The sequence below is a fragment of the Sinocyclocheilus grahami genome, unplaced genomic scaffold, assembly GCF_001515645.1.
Source record: "Sinocyclocheilus grahami isolate Dianchi unplaced genomic scaffold, SAMN03320097.WGS_v1.1 scaffold2934.1, whole genome shotgun sequence".
Classification (NCBI taxonomy): Eukaryota; Metazoa; Chordata; class Actinopteri; order Cypriniformes; family Cyprinidae; genus Sinocyclocheilus; species Sinocyclocheilus grahami.
Genome location: NW_015508107.1, coordinates 12,564 through 20,216, shown reverse-complemented (window position 1 = coordinate 20,216; position 7,653 = coordinate 12,564). Strand labels below are relative to the sequence as shown.

Genomic DNA, 7,653 nt, shown 5'->3' with positions numbered 1-7,653 from the left:
ATGTAGTGTCTAATGAATGATCTGTAGTGCATGTAGTATTAACTAATACGTGTATGATTTCAAAGCCTTCTTTGATGTTGACTACAAGTGAAATGGTTTTTAAGCGATTGTTTGATTTTGCCAGAAGAGTCAGGGGTTCTGTGATTGAAGTTTGAAGATTTGGATTTGTGTTTAAGGTTTTAAGAAAGAGAAAAACTGTACAAAGTATGTCCCACATATACAGTATATACGCATATGTGTATAAAATAAGGGGTTCAGAGAGGTAAGGCAAAAGAAAAGAGAGGGAGAGCACAGAAAGGAGGAGGAATTGAAACATAAGGGAGGAGGGAAAAAGACAAGGAAAAATAAGAAAATACATTGACATTTATCATTGTTTAAAATGTTTTTAAAGTATTTGTTTCTACTATTTAAAATGTATTTAAGAGTTTGTCCAAATAAACCTCCTCTATGTAAAAAGTATAGTAATCTGAGGTGGGAGGACACAACTATTTTAACAAGGTTGAGAATAGGACATACAAGTTTAAATAGTTGCTTAAGATTAATAGGAAAACAGCAGACAGGATTATGTATACACTGTGCAGAAGTGGAAACTGTAGAACATGTACTCTTGAAAAGAGTCAGAGAAAAGGAAAGAACTAGAGAAGGCATCGAATAATGGATTGAGTTAAAAAAACCTATCGAGTCTGCCTGGCACACATTCTATAATTAAGACTGTCATGAACTTTCTGAAAGAAAGTCAGCTTGTAAACAGGATTTAGGTTGTTTTATTTATATATATATATATATATATAAACACAGTAGCTTATATAAAAACTTTACATCCCAATGACATCACACCTCAGTTCAGTAGAGGTGGTAGTGCACTTCGTTTGCAAACTGCCAATAAAAAACAGAGAAGAAAAATGAAGAAGTAGTTGTTCTTTGATGACTTTAGTACCATGGACAGCAATCACTGCAGGCTGTCTCAATAGAAACGTGTAATTTGTAGACAGTCCCTCAGATAAGCGATGACTTCACGACACTCCATAGAGGTAAGCGAACTTCCACCAACACCGCGATGATGTCTTATTTGCCGCACGCACCTAAGCGAGCTTGTGGACGCGTCGAGTATAAATCAGCCTTGAGAGTGTGTGCGTTAGATACAGTGAATGTACAGTACCATCAGTGATGATGAACTTGACAGTTTGGTTGCTTCCATCAAGAATGATTTACCAAACGCAGGCTACAGGATGCTCAGAGGGAGACTGGAGTCAATGGGCCGCAGGGTTCAGTGGAGAAGAGTTGCAGCCTCCATGCATAGGGTTGATTCCTTGGGTGTCATCTCAAGGCTGTCAGGTCTTGGCTGTGTTGTACGCAGAGTGTACTCTGTACCAGGGCCCTTGTCTCTGGTACATGTAGACACAAACCACAAGTTAATCAGGTTTGTGATAATTTAGTGGCTTCCTTTTGCTTGGTCAGGGAGTGCATTTGAAAAGTAGCCAATTGAGCCATTTTCAGAAATGCCAACAGCAATACTATAGAAGCCCCCCTGACAAAAAGAAAATACTTTTAAGAGACAAGAAAAGGATCCCACTGTGTTTGCAGTGTCTCTCGTTTTAACAGATATTCAGGACATATCAGTAATAGTTTAAATAAACAATAAGTACATGTCCATATTAATTGTTTTCAAATATAAAAGATAAAAAGGGTCTCCCTGTAATGCCCTTAAATGCATATGCACATTGATGTAATTTGATATAAAAATAACATTTTACTTTTACTTCCTAGATACAACATTGTGATATTTGGAGGAGTGGATGGTTTCTCCAGAAAGGTAACTATGCCTTTGGTAAAAAGAAAAAAAAATGTATAGTATGTAAACAAATCTACAGTAGATGCTTTTATTAATTATCAAAATCCTCAAATTAATTTTTTGTCTTACTGTTCCGTGATTTAATATTTAGTTTTTGTTGTATAATAGTGTCATTACTTCAGTGCCACCCAAGTAATTTGCTGAACACTCATGCTTCCTGAGAAAATCCCTGTCAGACTTAACTTTAATGTCTTTTAATTTGTTTATATTTGACTTAATGTTGTAGATATTGTACCTGAATGCAGCCACAAATAACCGTGCTTCAACGGCATTTCACTTTTTCCTGGAGGCAATTCAGCAGCATGGTTTACCCTCAAGGTAGTGTATTTGAGATTGTTACAAAGCTACTGTGCCCTCTTTGTAGGTAAATAGACTGGGAAAAATTCTAAATGTTCTTTACCATATTAAATTAAAAAATAGATAAATCTGAGCTTTTACTTGAGCTCAGTTTCCTCAATTCAAAATGTTATCAAGAAATAATCATCATCCAGACGGCACATCATTTCATCATCCTTGCTTGTTGAATTGTCTTTAAAAGTTAAAGGCCAATATATATATCAAAAAATCTTAACCATCATAACTATTATGATTTCAGGGTAAGAGCTGACCAAGGAGTGGAGAACGTGGACATCGCCAGGTTTATGTTCACTGTCCGTGGCAATGATCGGGGAAGCTTCATCTCTGGAAAAAGCGTGCACAACCAAAGGTACAATTCATGTCTTTGTTGTTTGAGTAACAACAACAAAAAAATACACTGCAAAAACATTATTTTCTTACTTAGTAGTTTTGTCTTTTGTCTGTCATTCTTAAATCAAGATGCATTTACTTGACAAGTAAAATGACTTAAGATATTAAGTCTTAACCATTGTTCTTGGTATGTTTATGTACTTGGTATTTATAATAATTATTTAAACCCACAATGCACTGTGATCCAGAAACTGTAAAATTTTACATTGATATTCCGTTTGTACTTCAATTAGTAACATCGCCATAAACAGTAATATAACTTTTTTTTTTTTTTTTTACATATAGATGGTGCTAGTAGTTTCATTACAAGGTGTGATATTACAGAACACAATTACATCACTTAATAGTTCCCGAGACCGTAATAGAGATTATTTATTTTGTTTTAAACCTTCATAGGATAGAACGTTTATGGAGAGATGTGTGGATCTCAGTCTCATCAAAGTACTACAACCTTCTCCACTCTCTTGAAGAGAATGAGCTTCTGGACATTTCATGTACAGATGACATATTCTGTGTGCATTATGCAATTCTTCCACGACTCAAAAGAGACTTGAAGATATTCACTGAAGGTTGAAGAACCACCATCCACTCCGCACTGAGGGAAACCGGAGTCCGACACAAATCTGGGAGATTGCACAGATGCTAAACACTAATGTACATTCAGAGAACCTTGCGGTAAGTTTTTGCTCTAAGGACGGGCATTTCTAGATTAACAGTATCAATGCACAAGTACTAAATGTTTCAGAAGCAAAGACCTAAAAGAACTTGATATCTTAAATATAAACTTATTTTTGATGATCCAGTGAAACAAGTTGAAATAATGTAACTATGGCAAATCTATGATTTTTGATACATTTATAGGACTTACAAGAGCCAGACATTGACTGGGAGACTGCTGTAGACTGTGATGGCCTTGACTCAGAAACTGGTATAATAGTGCCTGAATACGAGTGTCCTCTGGCTGAGGAGATGATGACTGAGCTACAAACTTTGGTTGATCCAACTGACCCGAACATTACTGATGAACAGCTATACATTGCCTGCTATGAACATATAAAACGGCTGCAGACACACTGTTAACCTCTTCAGCTCTGACACTCACGTCAGTGGACTCGTCACTGCAAACTTTCAAACACATGCTGCTTGGTTCTGGTCTAATTGTTCTGTTTTGAACTCTAACACACACGCCAAGGAATTCATCCTATAAATGTTTTTCAGCTTATCTTTATTTGAGTATCAGTTTGGCCATGCTTTGAAACATTGTAAACACGTCTTTTATTATTCCAAAATATAAAAAGAAAAACCATGTAAAAATTATTCTGAATCCTTAAAAGAAAAGAGTGTGATTAAAGCATCGGAAATACTATAAATACATTGAAACTACACTGTGTAACTCTAATAATAAGTACTACTAAAAACTAAAGTGAAAAGTGAAGTGACATGTGGCCAAGTATGGTAACCCATACTCGGAATTAGTGCTCTGCATTTAACCCATCCAAAGTGCACACACACACACAGCAGTGAACACACACACAGCAGTGAACACACACCCGGAGCAGTGGGCAGCCATTTATGCTGCGGCGCCCGGGGAGCAGTTGGGGGTTCGGTGCCTTGCTCAAGGGCACCTTGTCATGGTATTGAAGGTGGGAGGGAGCGCTGTACATTCACTCCCCCCACCTACAACCCCTGCCGGTACGAGACTCGAACCCACAACCTTTGGGTTATGAGTCCGACTCTCTAACCATTAGGCCACAACTTCCCCCAGTATGGTACAGTACTACAAGGTTTGTTCATGAATGCATACAAATTGCACTTCATATTGTAATACAAATTACAAACATTAAATTCAACATTTGTAGACTTCTGTAACAAACGTGACAAGTCTTTAGAACGGTCCTGAACAATGACACAGAAAGTGAGCTGGAGTATTCCTTTTCTAACAACGGCCAAATTCATAGCCATGGACAATGGCCTGTGAGATCACATTTTTAAATTCTGCATATGTACCAAGGTGTGCAACTGGGAATGTGACTGAGCGAGAACATGCATTAACTACAGGATAGCAGATGCTATGTGTACCATAACGCACATGGCATTCATGGTCAAATTCCATAACAATTTTGAACTTTTCACGATCTGCATCACTTAGTGGGACATGAGATTGTCCTGTCAGCCACTGACAGAACCTAGCAACATTAATTGGCGTGTCACTGATATTTCTTTGGGCCTTGTCAACCTCTTCATTTTCATCTTTGGTCTCCTCTTCAGGCATGTCTTCTATATTGTTTTTGCCCTCTTCTGATAAAACGATATAGTCATTGTGATGTTGATTAGAAGCTTCATCAATAAAAGACTTCAGGCAAGTTATGGCCAATTTACACTTCCAGTTTAAACTATTCCTACTAATTTCTTTAGCTTAGATTAAACAAAAAAAACATCCAAAGAAATAAAAATCCTTTCCCAATTTGTAAATCATGCAACAAATAGTGTTCTGTACTGTATTATGATAGTATTGTTAATTTTCACCTTCATCCTCCATGTCTTGTACAAAGTCCTGCAGAAAGTTGACCACTCTAGACTCTCTCTGACGCCTCATTGTACCCTTCTCACTGAAGACAGGTGATAGTGTCTCAACTAGAAAATCAGCATCCACCTTAAGTTTACAGAGAAAAAGTCAAGCCTTTCTTTTTCGGAGAATGATTCAATGCAGATTTTGTATTGGGGTGTTATTTATTGCTTGCCTTGGTGAAAGATCCTGGAACAAACAGCTGTCTGCAGATGTCCGTTTCTTGCTGGACCAACGTGAGGAGCCCATACAGTTTCATTCCAGAGCAGATTTGTTGCAGCATGGGAAGTAACCTGACTGTACCATGCAGGACTACAGAGCTATAACAAAAAGTCAAATAAATAAAGTTAAACAAAAAAAATTCAGCAAGGTGAGCCTACATTAAAGGAGACGTCTTCCTTTCTTTGAATGGACACTGTCCCTGTGTATCCACATAACAAAATCCTGTCTGTGCACTCCATCAGGGTTGTGTTGTCAGCTGCCTTAATCTTTGAACAAAACCACATTTACTCAAGGCACACATACAATATAAAGGTACCTTAGTTTAGTGTTGAAGTTTACAAGAATAAAAAAAAGTTCATTTCTATTTTTATGATCATGAACAGATATGGAATTAATAATGATAAGAACACAAACCATTTACACTACATAAACATAACATTATGATTCACAATGCACTTTCACCACATTTAAATAAACTACCTCTTTTATTAGCTCCATGAGTTCAGGGTCTGTGACGTCCCTTTCAGTTATTACTTCTGGATCCATTTCTCCTGTGGATATGTAGTTGTAACACCACTCCATAAAAAAGTTTGGTGGTGGCCCACCTTGTGTGATGCTGACAGCAAATATCTCCCCAATAGTCCTGCAATACAAGAAAAAAGAATTACTGCAAAATGGGTAGCTATACCAGAATGAGTGAATAGTGAAGTTGTTTGAGAAAAATGTACAATAATCTAAAAGATGTGATGTGTTTAAAGCTCATTACATATAGCCCATCTACTATTTATCTTCTGGGAAAAAATACAATTCATGTAATGTGAGGTTCTGTGTGCATGTTTGCATGGTTTACATTCATTTTGGTACACAAAAGTGACACACCATAATAAACCTACTTGAAGTTGTGTTTGTCCATGTCCGTCATTGAATATTTGGGGATTTTGCCATTTTCTCCTCCCTCAAAGAACCGCTTCTGTATTCCCGTCATCATTTCTTTTCAGAATATGGAAACAGTTCCATCAAGCATAAAATACGTAGTATCAACCATGAAAAGACATGTTCTATTCAGCCTACATTTGTAAGAATGTATAAAAATTATATAAGTTCATAGAACACAAAATGTATTCTTATGATCAAAAACAAACAAACAAACAAACAAAAACATACCAGATAAAAATTCCTTCCTCAAAGCGCCATTATCAATGCCAGCCTCTCCAATAAAAGAAACTCAGAGGATTTTTGGGGGAAGATTTTTTCTGTCGCTGCCATTGTTTTAGGCCTCTCTCAAGCATTTGATCTCTGGTAATGCAAATACTGAAGATGCTGGTTTCATCCATCCTTTCAGAAAGGCTTTTGATGACATCAGCAATGCTTTATAACATTAGGGGGGAAAAAAGGAACACATAATAGTGTAGAACATTTTATATTATTGATCTCAAATAAATCCAACTTTCTGAGGAAAGCTTAATGTTACAGTACCTTGCAATCTCTTGATGTACCTTAAATCGTTTTGGACATATGTCTGTTCCATCAGTTTCTTCAATATCATTCAGTAAGTTGGTTTCGGTTATATCATTGGCTCTGTGGGAATACATGAAATATGCTTCAGTCATACTAAAAGCATCCCATCTTTCAGTATGACTAAAGCATGTTTCACCTTTAACAGCATAACAACATAAAACAACTGTATAATACATAATGAATTGGAAAACTAAGAAATACCTTTCACCACAAAAGCTTGCATGGGTCTCCACAAAGTCACTGGGGTAAAACTGCTCACAGATGGGACAGGCTGTCTAGAATGTAACCCAGTATTAGTAAATACATTAAAACTGTATTTAAATTAATATTATATCAAACTAAACCTTAGCCTGAGGTCAGTGCTAAAGTAAAGTTCACACGCTCACCAAAATCAATAAGGCTCATTCTAAGAGATCAGAATCAGAAAGAGCTTTATTGCCAGGTATGTTTGCACATCCAAGGAATTTGTTATAGTGTCACAAGCTTCCAGTACACGGAGACAACAACAACACACAGATAATAAAATAAAATGTGAATAAAATACACATGCATAAATATAAACCACAAAAAAAAGAATAAATTGTATGTACAGGTGTGCTATAGATAGAATAGGACACTGGAGATGTGCACGGTTTTGCTCTTACTTTGACATCAGGAATGTTTATAGAAGGAGGAAGATCTAAATCTGAGGAGTCCTTTAAATGTAAGATCAATTATATTAAAGTATATGTCTAAAAGGTATAAAGTA

General features: G+C 36.5%; 1 pseudogene; it reads left to right on the top strand.

Moving 5' to 3' along the window:
- Positions 1-1,148: 1,148 nt before the first annotated feature.
- Positions 1,149-3,679, top strand: LOC107575835 (uncharacterized; annotated as a pseudogene).
- Positions 3,680-7,653: the final 3,974 nt, after the last annotated feature.